We start from the raw sequence: 13,819 nt of genomic DNA on the forward strand, positions 1-13,819 counted from the left end.
GTTCTTTAGAAGGAATATTTTTACAACAGTTTGCCTTTATCTTGGACAGAATATCTTATAAATATACATGAAAATGTTTGTACTTCCTTTCTTCTATGATACCCAGTCCCATCTCTTATAAAAACTATGTTTGCAGCCTGATTAAAATAAAGGTCAAGTTTATTCTGATGTTGTTTTTTATATAGCATATGCACATAATTAGATATGATAACTGTTCAGCAAGGACTAACCTTGAATCAATTCTCTATTATTCAGCCTCTTGACACCAGCATCTTTTAGCATGTCAAAATCATTACTCCCTGAATTTTTAGAACACATCAAAAGTATTTAGTGGAAGCCCTCAGCAGGTCCCTGGCTATCTGCAGAGACTACCCCTTTTCTAGCATGCTAGGGAGGCATTTTCCAGACTCATGCCTCTCAGTTAATAGTAGTTGCATGTAGATCATGATCTCTCTGGCACAACATTTTATGACCTTGCCCAAAGCTGACACTGACCATCTGTGAACACCAGTGATGCCCCCAGAAAGAACAGTTGGAAACCTCAGCAGCATAAAAGGGTCAGGATCATCAAAAAGGTGCCACTCACTCTGATATTTGGAAATGAGACCCCAAGTATAGCTTCTTTGGTGATAGGAAAAACATTTCCGGAAAAATAAGAAATGGATTCATCATTAGGAAAAAAACACCAGTTAAACCTTCTCTAAAACTCTGGTCAGTAAAGAAATTCATGTCAACCAAAAGCAGTATAGAGAGAATAAGGTGGGACAGTTCCTACTGTGCTCTTTACCTCCAATCAGCTTTGCCTGTTCCTTACGTTACTGATGGATTTTGAAAGATTAGCTCAATGATTTTATTCCTGAATATCAGCTTCCAGACTGTAAAGGCTCACTCCTCACCATTACCAACAAGCAAAGGTGGGAGGATTATAAATATCATTAAAGTTCTAAATGTTGGCCTAAATATTTCCAGAATTCACTGCTATGTGTTTCCTCCCATCATCTCAGGACCCTGGCCTCAGGACACCTCCATCAGGTTTAGGCCTCTTATTTCAGTGTTTGTATGTCTGATTTACATGGCAACCAAAACTGGAGTAGAATTTAAATGTATTCTTCAACAGATTAAAATATGAATCTGCATTATTGCAGAATCATAGGATCATAGAATCATAGATTCATAGGATCATAGAATGGCCTGGGTTGGAAGGGACCTTAAAGATCATCTAGTTCCAATCCCTCTTCCCAAAGCCATTCCGTTAAGAAAGAATATTTCTCCCTTCTCTATAATTGCCTTGTGCTCCAAGAAGAGTTGCTGGCATGAAATGATTCCCATCCTCTCAGCAGCAGGCAGTGGGAAAAGGATCTACCAAAGGGGCTGGTATCCCTGTATATGGGGGAAACACCCACCTGATCTTTGCATGCCCTTTTCTAGTTGCAGCCCAACAGAGCCATTTCCACAAGGCCAGAATGAAGCAGCCTGAGGAAACCTTCACTTATCTGAGCTATCAGGGGCTCAAAAGGAGCCCTGCAGTGGTGTAGGGATGTCTTTTTGCACTCTGACTCAATGCTGATGGAGGACACCCCTTAAAAGTGTGATCCTGCCACTACCTTCCAGGCAAATTGCACCAGACTGGCACTGTGTGTCTTTATCACATCACAAAACCCAAAATAAGAGAACTTTCCTTACCACAAATGGGGAAATGAAGGAGAAATACTGCAGTAGAAAACTCCTGCAAGTGAGAGCCTGCAGTTTTATAACAGAGCAGTAGCTCAGTGCACGTAAATTTAACTGTCACTGTTGTGTACAATTTAATCGGTCCACATAAAACGTCTGAGAATGCCACTTTATTGACTACTCAGTAAAGGCAGAGTGCATTACAGAAGAGAGTCTTGTCTTACATCCTGGGGATAATGTCACTGGTTTGGGATTCATAAATGAGGTCTGTACAGGAAGAGGGGATTATGCTGGCAATGCGAGAATTCACCACAAGGAATATTTACAAGCTATAAATCCAGTTGATAATTTCAGGTTATCAAAACCAATCACTGTATCTCAGTTCTCAAACAACATCTGATCATCATCTGCATCATCATCACCACCACACCAGTAATCAGCCACTGCAGAACAAACACACAGTGAAGCTGAATTTTCTTAAGTGTATTGTGCTCGTTTCCTTCACTAAACTTTGAATTGCAACCTCAATTAACAAGACATTTCTTGCTTAGGCAAGAGAGGGGGTGGAAGGGGGAGAGGTCTTTGAGACAGCCATGGAAATACATGCACAGCTTTCAGGAAGCAGAAATGTGTTTGTAATTTGCAACAGGAGGAAAAATAAAAGGCTGAAAAGAAAGATTGATTCCAGTTTTCAGACTATTAAATCAATGTCAACTTATCAAATCCTTGTATTTCCTGGAATGAGAACAAAGGTAACATAAATTAATATGTTTCCAGATTTGTGATCTGTTTACAGTTATATTGTGCACTTATTAGCAGTACGACTATTCAACCACAATTAGAAATACTACCACTTTTTCTTTTAATTTCATGTGTAAATTTGTACTTAGGAGAGTGATAAACAAAAATCAATCTCTACAGGAGCTGTTCAGACAAGTACAATTCAGACTTTACTACCGACAGCTGTACTGAAATACTTCTACCAGGATATAAGTTGCCAGCTGTTCTAACCCTACACACCACACAGCTCATGTGCTGCCTTGCAACCTTATTCCACAGTACAATCTCCCAGGCATCAGTTCTAAGCCTGTTTTTTAAGTTATTTATATATATATATATATATATGGTTTATGATGTAATTCTGTCATCTTCAGATGGAGCCAATATCCATTTACCCAGGTATGAGAACAGAGCATAACCAGATCCCTACAATTGAGACTCACCCAATTGTGAGGATAGTCATTCTCCTGCATCAAGAATTTGAAAACCAATAAAAAAGCCTTTTTACAGCACAAGACATCTGCGGTTAAGATTTCAACATGTTCTAAGTGGTGGCAGAGATAGAGAGTCTGATCTTTTTTGGCTTTCTTCTCAATCACTCTTATTTTCTAATTTTGTACTAATCAGCTTTTATTGTCTCAAGTGACAGGATCTTTATGCATCCTTGGGGATAATAATCTACGATGCTCTCGAGCTGTCATTTTGATGAGAGATTGACTGGGTGGAATAAACAGGTCAATCCTAACATAAAGATTATCATTGAAAATCAGCTGTCAGAGGCCCTACTTAATTTATTCTGACCTCATATCACAAAAAAAGCAACACGAATCTTTCTTGAAATTCCAGGATAGTTCTGGCATAATTCCAGCAATGACAGAGACATTTTGATCAGTGGCTGTGTAGGTTCCTTTTACAGTGAAATTAGGCATGGTATGTCTTCACCAGAGTCCAACAAATCATTGCATGCTGCTTATTCTTCTCAGTCTTCCTCTGTGGAACAGGATCCAGCAGATTAGATTCAGAGCGATGCAGAGCTGGTGAAAGAGATCCCACTAGATTTCACACAAAAATTTTCATTGCTGCTTTTCCCACGGTTCTTTGCTCCTCATGTTTTGCTTCTCTTGTGACGTTTGACAAATAAGGTCTCATAAAACGAAAGAGTAAAATGAAGTGACCGTATCTCTCAGGCTCTGTATTTTGATACCACCTTTCACTTTCAAGTCCTTAATCTGTAGGAAAACAGATGTATTTGCCCTATTAATTTTTTTTTTTTTAGAACTGATGTGATTTTCCTAGGTTTCTTAGTTGCTTAGTTAGAGGAAAGATTAGTACGAGATGTACAAGACAGTTTCCTAAAACACTCACTTTTCTGTCTGGCCAATGTGATGCCTACACTCCTTACAGTACCACAGAAAAATCTCAGGCAAGCCCAGGAGTGCATCATTAAAAAAGAAACTTTTTCCAGGAGAACTTTACTTGGTGAGCTTTAAAGCTTTTGCCTCCAGTCATATGTTGTGATGGATGTCTATCTAGGTGGCAAGAACACCAGATATAAGTGAGTGAGACCTGGGAATCAAAGACAACAGTGGACAGACACAAACACGCTGTGTGTGAGTGCAGACATCAGCCTCCAAACATCTGGGGGTGGATGAACTTTTCTGTGGAAGAACCTTTCTGTGGATGATTTCTCTGTGAGTCCCTCAACCACTGAGTTTCTCCTACTTTCCTCTGAAGCAGACCGAGTTGCCATGATAATGAGAAGTTAGATTTTCTGTGTACTGGTATTATTTGTATGAAATCATGAAGGACATGCCATGTTAGACATCAGCTGTGCCTTTGTGTTCAAAAACACACACAAAAGGCAGCGATGAGTGGCTACAAGGAAGGGAAGCTGTGAGGACAAGTTCCACAGCCTGCTGATAAAGGGATTTCTCGGGAAGAGATGATTCAGGATTCACAAGAATTGCCCTTATTGTGTACTGATGCCCGCCCAGCTGTCTCCCTCCAAATCTGTACACAGTGAGGGAGACAGGAAGAGACAGTTAGAGCATGGGATCACTGCCTGCTGCCCATGGCTTCTCCAGGTTTGTTCTGAGGAGGTACCAGCCCTTAGAGACAGGTCAACAGGTGGTATCTGGATTTCGTAGGCTGTATAGCTGGTACTGCTGGGATTTAACCTCTTACAGAAGATTCTTGAGCCTTCAAGGCTGAAGCCAACTATTGAGTGTCTGAAAATGAAACTAAATCATACAAGGATGAAGGTTATAGATCCTTGTCTGGTTGACTTGTGCCAGGAGATGTGCCAGGAAATGTACCAGGAAGACCTCCAGCAGTCACTTCTCTCTGGTCTGTCTCCAGCACAGATTCCTTAGGGTGCATCCCTGATGGTTAGACAGAAGAAAGCAAAGAACAGGATTATGTGAAGTCAGGCAGCCCGTGGGGGTGGAGGGGGAAGGGAAATGAAAGAATACTTAAAATAAACAAATATACATCCCAGGAAAAGCTCTTCCCAAGAATCTGTAGAGAACTGCCTGTAGTCAGTTAATCAGCATAATTGTTTCTAATTAGGTTTCAGAGGCACATCACAAACACTGCAGGCTTTGCAGAGAATTGGGTAAGGGTCTGGGGAGTGCAAAGAGGGAAAAGCTTCCAGAGCTGTATTAATGACAATCATAACTCTGCACAGCCAGGGAGGCTTCTGCTCTAATTAGAACCATTCTTGCTGAAATGGGAGGCGACATGATTTGTGAAAAAGACACCCTCAGCATGTAATTTTCTATGTAACAAATCTAGAAAGATGGATGCTCTTTGATCTCGATTCTCCTGTTATTGCTGTTCACACTGGGAAGGGCTCTTTAATGAAACAATCTCAAGGTAATTTACCGCCTTTGAAGTCCTGAAATGTGCTGCCAACAAAATTTCTGGTTTAGTGCAGGCTGCTGCAGCAGTCATTCAGGGTTGCTTAATGGAGCACCAAAACTGGAACATCAAGACATCAAAGGTGAAGGTGCCATGTGATTAATAAACTAAGCTATTCATTTGTTTCTGCCTCAGAGGCAATCTGACAATTTATTGTCACTAGCTAATTTGCACTTTGTGAGTACTTGCTCTTGCTAGTTATGCTGCCTATAGAACAAGATAAGTGATGTTTACATGAAGAGGGGAGGAGAATAGACCCTTTTTAAATCTGGGGGAAGAGAGGGAAAAGCGAAGGCATTTCCAAAACGATTGTGGAAGAAACTCAGACTGTGGAATTTTATAGAGGGAAAACTGCATTATTCCCTTCCCTCCCCCTGCTGCCTTTGACCATCTCCTTGTTTACATGCAGTTGCCAGGAAGCAAATCCCAATTAAAAGTGGATTACAAGGCAATGAAACAGCATTGTTATGAGGGAAGTGTTACACCAATCCATTTCTTTTTAATTTGATGGCTAATACAGGGGTTTCAATGTTATTGGATAGATAAGGTGGGTCTTGCAAATCTCTGCTGACATCTGTGGTGGCAGCCAGTCTGGTCTCTGAGGAGAAGGTTGTGCCCATCATTTCCTCTCTTCAGCAATAAAAACCTGTCATTCATTTCCTATTGGAAGTGCCCAGGTACCCACTCCAGTAGGACCTCATAGCCTTGAGAAAGCCTGCAGTGAAATGAAACAGCCAAAAAAAGAGAGAACTTTCCACAGAGAAAGTAAAAGCCTAGTTCAGATAATGTGGGCTGATCACCTTTGTGACCAAGTGAAAACAAAGTATTTGTCTAAGAATTCCGGGAATGTAATGGGGATGTGGAGTCTGACAATGCTGCCTGCAATAAGGAGGAGTTTAGGGGAATACAAAACAGTGAAGACCTGAAGAGTGGGGAGAAGTCAATGGTACGTCCCAGATTAGATCAGCAGATGAACCCTTACTCTCAGTTCCTGAAAGATGCCCTTTCCACAGCTATGGCACGGCAGGGGAGGGCAACTAGCTACTGATCTCTCTTGCTCTAGGGCAGAGGAGCAAGGGGCATCCTGTGGAAGGTGCTCAGCCTCCTTATCTAGCCTCGAATATTAGAGCTTTCCAAAACCTCAGGCTATGGGGAGGTCACACACAGGAATTCTGATGTGCATAAATTGGCTAATGAATTATATTAAGACACCTTCATAAAATTTATATCCAACTTTAGGTTTTCAGTCTTCTCACAAGAACTGGAGTGGAGAGATACAAATTCAGTTTTGATTTTTTCAAAAATTAGACAGATCTAAATTCAGTTTTGATTTATTTTTTTTTAAATTAAGACAGAAAGGCTAAGTTCTGACAAAGGGTAAGTCTGATCATGTTGGGTTTTTTATTTGCTTTGTGTTGGGAGTGGGTCTTTTTAAATGTTTTTTGAGCATTCCATCCTCTCCTGTGACACAAGAACACATGTGCCCCTATCCACACAGCAGCTGTGTTCAGAAAGAGACCATGTGGTGTTTGTAGAGTGTATGGACTGCATGGTGGTGTGTCCACAGGGGTATTGCCTAAGGTTTGCACCCAGGTCAGGCAGATATCCCACAGTCCTTGAACACACATCCGAACACTCGAAAAACTTACACCTTGGCTTGCCCTGGCAGCAAGGCATCCAAGGATATCCTACCACACCCAGGTCTGCAGCACAGAGGAGCCAGACAAACTGGTTACACAGGCTTGATTAGGTGGTCTTGAATTCATTGCAAAAAATAATGTGCCAAACCAGTTTATAGGAAGATCTCCATGTGCCAGGCGAGGATGTCACAACTACCAGCCATATTAACCACGTTATGTGTGGGCACAACAAATATTTATAGTCAACCTTCTCATGAACTGGTTATAAACTTGGTTCACAGTGGAAATGTAGGCAGGGCCTTTGGGGCTATTTTTGGTCCTTAGAATGAGGCTGGAGATAGGAGCTCTGCCTCATTGATAGCACATTGCCTTTCAGTGCAGGGTGGAAGGGAGAAGTTCAGAGGTATGTAAAACCAAGGAAGAGTAATTAAAAAATAAACTAGGGAACTCCTATCAAACCTGTGAAAGGCATTGTTTCATGAGCTGTTGAAGCTGGAGGCGATAATTTGATTGTTGTTTATGAACACTTGACCATCTACCTTCTCTAAATTTTGCTGTGCAAAGAATTAAATGAACCACAAGCTCCAGCACAGCAGAAAAGAGTGATTGTATTTTTTCCTTTTCTTTTTCTTTTTTTTTTACTTTTTTTTTAATTTTTTTGAAGAGGCAAAAGAAGTTTCATCTCTTTGCTCTATGGGGGTTAACATGCAGCATCCTGGCTCCTGTCACTAAGAATCATGATAAGACTTCAAAGAGTACAGTGCAGGGCAGATACAGGCAGGCAACAAGAACTGGGGCTAGTAAGAAGCTTGTAAAAAACCCAAAAAACAAAACACACACACACCCCCAAACAGAAAAGAAGCACTAATGAGATCATATATGATACAATCATTGTCCATCTTAAATAACCTCTTTTTATTCGCAGGTTTAAAGGACCCCAGACAGCAGCAAAATATTATCTGGGGTCCATAGCCATGGGCATGGAGCAAGGAAAGTGAATTTGAAGACCTAGCTACATCTGGAGTTTATCAGCTCTTTTCCTGGCTAGTATTACAGTAAACAATTATCTGTAGATCAGGAGACAGCAGGGACTTTAAAGACCCAAATTACAGAGAAAGGGAGAGAGAGAAGGAGAATACAAGAGATAAAAAGGAGTCTATGCATCTTATCGTACTAATGAAATCAACCTGACAATCATGGCAGGCTGCAAGGGCATTACACTGTCTGGTATTAAATGAGCAGTTACAGCACAGGCTCCTGTGTCAAACAGCAAATAGACACGAAAGAGAAGAAAAATGTACCGCTAGGTCGAGGCGAGTGATTTATAGGCAGTAGTTAGACAGCTGGTCAGTTTTAAAACCTCCTCAAGTGTGCTGTCAGGATAACAACATATTCAAATGTTTCGATTAGCATTTCAAGGGACTGGGAGTGTTCTGCAGCAGAGAAAAACTCAGTGATCCCTAAAATGCAGTTAATGAGGAAATAACGACTGCCTGGAACTGTTGTTCTGTTTACGTGCTTAGAAACAATCACCTATTGCAAGGGCAGGAATAATCCAGCCTGCTTTACGGACAAATTTGACTAATTTCCACTGTTTTAAGCCCTGATGCCCTTCTCTCCTTGAACTCTGCTGGCTTGCTGCAAACAGCAGCTCTTCCAGCAAGTGGAAGTAGCATGAATAACATTTGGTCCCCAAAGGTTGTTTCACAAAATTACAGGAGTTAAGACCATGTTCCTCAGTGGACCAGATGCAGTTGCAAATGTTGTGTGCTCTATTTTTATAAAGGTCTGATGGATACATTACTGCCTTATAAAATTCCAGGGTTTTTTCTTCAACTATGTACTTTCTGGGTCTTTCAAATAGGAACAAGAGCCAAATAATTCTACAATTGGAAAAAGACAAAGGACAAATGGGCTTTGGAGTTGGAACTAAATACTACAAAATTTTATTTACTTCTGAGGCACCAAAAGTGTATTCATCCAGTTCTAGGTTTCACAAAGCTGGCAGGATCTCCAAAGATCAGGTCCAGGTTCTGAGACTTAAAAATTGTGGGTAGGAGATCCTTATGTTCACAGTCAAATACCCTCCAGCAGAACATGGTTCCTCATGGCTCATCCTTCTGCTCCTGAGACAGACATAACCATTTGCCCCATAATACAAATGTGCCTGGAGAAAGCCTTCCCACCACAACAGCATCCTGATATAAGCTGTTCTCTGTGGCTCACCATGGGGCTAAGGCAGCCAGTAGGGTCAGTTCCTGTGCTATTAGAGACAAAAAAATAGAACAAAAATTTCAAAGTTTTGTTATGAAAAATTCTACTTCTTTCTCATCAGCTTATTTGACAGCAAAGTAGCCAGTGTCTTATCTGGGTTGAGTAGAGTTGTGAGAAGTCTCATGTGAAAAACTGCACCCAAGAATATGAGGTGAAGTCAGAAGTGAAGCTCTTAGGTTTACCTGAGAGGGAGTAAAAACAAAACATAAAGGGTCTTATGAACTGGGAGTGGGGGCAGGCAGGCCACAACTTTTTGCTACAGGCATGAAGGCACAGTAACAACTTCACTGACTAATAAATTCTGTAATCCTATAATTGGCAGCTACATATTTGTACATGTGAGACCAAATGCAGTTTATAAAAAAATCAAGTCAAAACAGGAAAAGCAAAGGCAGTTAATTACTTGTTTGTGTGGAAAGGTGAGAAAGGAAACCTTCACAGGTACTCCTTCCCCATCCTGGGGTCTGGATAACCACATAGGAAGCAAAACAATCCACTATAAATTATTAGCCAAATGTTAATTTTGAATCCAAGAGTTATTTTTTCCCTCTTGTCTCTATTTCCAGACCAAGATATGTCACTTTGAAGTGAAGTGGGTCTTGATGCCCTTGGGAGGACAGCGAAGGCTGACTAATCCCCCCCATGCTGGTTTGAAGTGCAATCTCCACATCACACTGAGGGCAGGGCAGTGCCCAGAGGTGTCCCTTGGGGTTAGGACAATTTTCTGAAGATGCTCAAGCCTGTTTGGCCCATCATGCTGACAAATCCCAGGCCAGCTGGACTACTTGGAGCAGCTCTGCCTGTACATTTCCATTGATCTTCTGCCTGGATACATAGTCCTGAATTTGTTTGTCATGAGAAGATGTCATCTTCATCTCTCTAATAGGTTTTCAAAGAGTAGCATTTTGTTTGAAGGGAATGGAAAAGAAAAAAAGCGAGTGAAAACACTAGAGTTACTCAAGATGTTTATATTTGCACTTGAAGATTAGCATCATGATGTGTTTCAGTTCCTGTTCCTTTGAATAAACCCTTTTTATTAAGTTACACTATTGCTAGAACCTACTCTACTGTTTAAAAATAAATAACACACTAAGGCTTCATAATGGATCCAAATTATCTAAAGCACATAAGGTTAGTATATATTATCTATACTTCTATCTAACCTGTGTAAGTCAGAATAATTTAAAATACAGTGGAGGAAGAATTTACCTTTTGCTGAGGGTCTTGAATATGGATAAACAGTGATGAAATATGTAGTAACTCTCTTCCCTGTGTGAGAAACAAGGGAAAGCAAGGGGACAAAACTGGGCATGGCAGTGACACAGGAGAGGAGAAAGTAGGTGGGATGGAGAGTCCTGGAATACATTTGCTTTGAAGCAGGTTTATTTTGATAGGTTGGCCCCAATTGCTTGGTCAAACATGCTGGGCTAGTTTCTCCCTCACTGTAAGTCAAGAAGAGTGTAAGTTCATTCATTATGTTGAGACTGTGTCTATTTATAGCCTTGAAGGACTGTATCCAATGTAATGATGTAGTAAGACCATAAGACAATATGCCATGAAGTTCATTTTCTAGTCTTTTTTTAAGTTGTAAATGTAATAGAAGTCATAAATGCTAATAAATGGTTAGTAAACAAGGATTGTTTTGTCCTACATGGCAGACAGCTAAAAATAATTTTGTACATTAGGCAGCATTTGATGTAGTTATTTACTCAGCAAGTCAGGAACAAAACTCCTATTGCAAATATGCTCTTCCTCTCTCTTCTCCCTCTCCATATAATAAGGTTTACCTCTCTCTCTCTTTTTTCCTGAGGCAGTGTCAGTGCAGTTTTTCAGATTTCCCAGGCAGATACATTATCTTGTGATACAGCCCGTGGTTGTGAATGTCACGTCTTACTTTTGACAGGATGCCTACTAAGAAGATGCGTCACCCTGGGGGGAGACAGGGGTGTGGTGAAGGAATTGTACTTCTTCAGTAATCAGACCTAAATAAGACAGCCTAAAAGTAAGTATATAGTATCCTCTCCAAAGTGTCTGCTAACCACAAGCCAGATGAAGGGCAGTAATTCTTTCCTTGTAACTCAGTTCTTCACTGTTCTGCAGAGGAACGAAAGGGGAAGATGGGCAGAGTCAGGTTGGCACATACAGCAGCAAAGACACAGCATCTATCATTGTCCTTTTCATTAGTAAAAGTTCACCTAGTTGGGTACAAAGCCCACAGAAGCTTTTCTTTGTCTGTTTGTTTTAATTGATTACAGCTAAATTTGGAGTTTGGATTGCTCTTCCCTAGTGGACTTTTCCTGGGAGCAATTCAGTCCTGATCAGCTGTCTTTGTGTGTTAAAAGCATGGTAAAGCTGAAGGCACTCTTATTTGAATGAGACAGAAGACCAAGGCTTGACCATTTAGGGTTGTTTAAACTCTCATGACAGTTTTTTCAAGATTAATAATAGGAGCCCTGGAGGAGGAGAAGGTATTGACATTTTCATCTGAACTAAATTGCCTGTCCTGGTCCCCCTCACAGTTTCAGCTGGGTATGATTCTGCTGTTCTTTATTCCATTCCTGAAACATGGTAATATGTTAGATTTTTAGCCCTGTGAAGACAGCGAGACATTGGCACAGGTTTCCAAGAGAAGCTGTGGCTTCCCCATCCCTGGGAGTGTTCAAGGCCAGGTTGAATGGGGCTCTGAGCAACCTGGGCTAGTGGAAGGTGTCCCTGCCCATGGCACAGGGTGGAACTGGATGATCTTCAAGGTCCCTTCCAACCCAAACTCTTCTATGATTCTATAAATAACAGAGTTGCTGTACCCCAGAGTTGATTATATTCCAGAAAAAGGTAAAATGATCCCTTTGTACAACCTGCATACATGAATGAACCCTAGTTACAACTATTTCAAATCAACAAGAGATTCTGCAGAAGCAGAATATAGTCCTTGATCTGTAGAGTATCATGGAAAGCTTAATGTAAAGATATCTCAAAGCCAAGATGTAAAATGCTCAGGTATTTGTGGCAAACCTGAGGCATTCTCTAAAGCAGAACAAAATGTAATTTCAGCTCTCTGAAGGCATGGATGGATGGATGGATAGATGATAGTTAGATACCTAGTGCTCTGTAATTTAGGTAAGAGAATTCAACCCAAGGATTTTCTTCTGTGGGAAGGTTTTCCCAACCTACTGTCACCTTACAAAATCACTGCAGAGAACCAGTGGATAGGTAGTTGGAGGGAGAAACTCTCCCTTGTTTGGAAAATGTGGGTTACAGAATACAAAAACAAGAGAGATGTGAAAAAGAAGATGGGAATTCACATCAATAAAGGATGGGAATAGTTTTAAACTTCATTAAGTAGTTTGAAGAACTGAAATTCTGTTTGGTCAGAATGACAGGGCAGGGGGTGGCTCCTCAAAGTAAAAGGTTCTTTCTTATAAAGAAAATTATTCCTTGGCTGTAGCTCTGACTCATACAAAGCCAAATACAACAACTTTGAGCGGTTACCCCTTACTGTGTGGTAATAGGAATGAGTCCCCCAAACTGAACTGGAATGAGGGAGGGATGAATCAAGGGGGACAATGTCATGTTTGCCCTCAGCTTTCTGGGGGTGCAGGACTGAGAAAGGGCAGAGCAGGAGAAATTCCCTCTCTTTTCCAATCAGATATTATATCAAAGCTTTAGTATACAGCCAAAGGGATCCTTTTTTAGGGCTAATGATGGTCAAATCTCAACATGTTTTCAGTGTCAGTTCAACTTGAAAGGATCCTGCCAGCAGTCAGATACTTCAAACATAGGAAAAACTGCCATATTCCTTGAGGTCTCCCATCCTTCCCTTTACTGGGTTTTTTTTCTCCAAACACCAAATTTGAGAGCCTTGACCTCAAAGAACACCTCACTAGGCAGGGTTCTTCTCATGCCAACTGGATTCAAAACTCAGCCCTCCCCAACCCTAAAGGAAACTTTCAGCTTGTGTATTCCCGTTTCATTTATTTTCAAGGTTATTTTCACTGCTACTGAAGCTTAGGGGAGTTCTGTGCATTATTTATTTATCTTGGATCCATTGTTCCCAAATCAGTCATTCTATTTCTTTTCTGTTTTCAAGCTAAATTTTTTCGCATCTCTTATTTTCTTAGTAATGTATTTTAGTTTTGGTTTTCCTCTTTGGTCATTAGGGTGGGGGGGAAAACTCAAATTTAAAATGTATAATTATTTGAGTTTAGTAACATTAGGGAAAATGAGGAATTAAAGAGGTTCTGGATATTCAAAAGTTTTCTTTCTCTCTGTTATAAACTGGTTTTTGTACCTTGAGGCCAGTTGCTTGAATCACAAGGACTAACACTCCCAATGTAAAAAAAAAAAGAAAAAGCCTCGTGCAAGGCAAAGCACAGTTAAATGGTCAGAAAAAGAATAATCATTTTCCTGGGTTTTTTACCTGCCAGCAGGTGAAAACCTCTTCATTACATCTCATTTGAGCTGAAGCTCCTCAGCTCATACTGAATGAACAGTCAGCTTAATTGCTGACGCGAAACACTTTAAAGAAGGAGGTTTGG

Source organism: Chiroxiphia lanceolata, chromosome 15, assembly GCF_009829145.1.
Source record: "Chiroxiphia lanceolata isolate bChiLan1 chromosome 15, bChiLan1.pri, whole genome shotgun sequence".
NCBI lineage: Eukaryota > Metazoa > Chordata > Aves > Passeriformes > Pipridae > Chiroxiphia > Chiroxiphia lanceolata.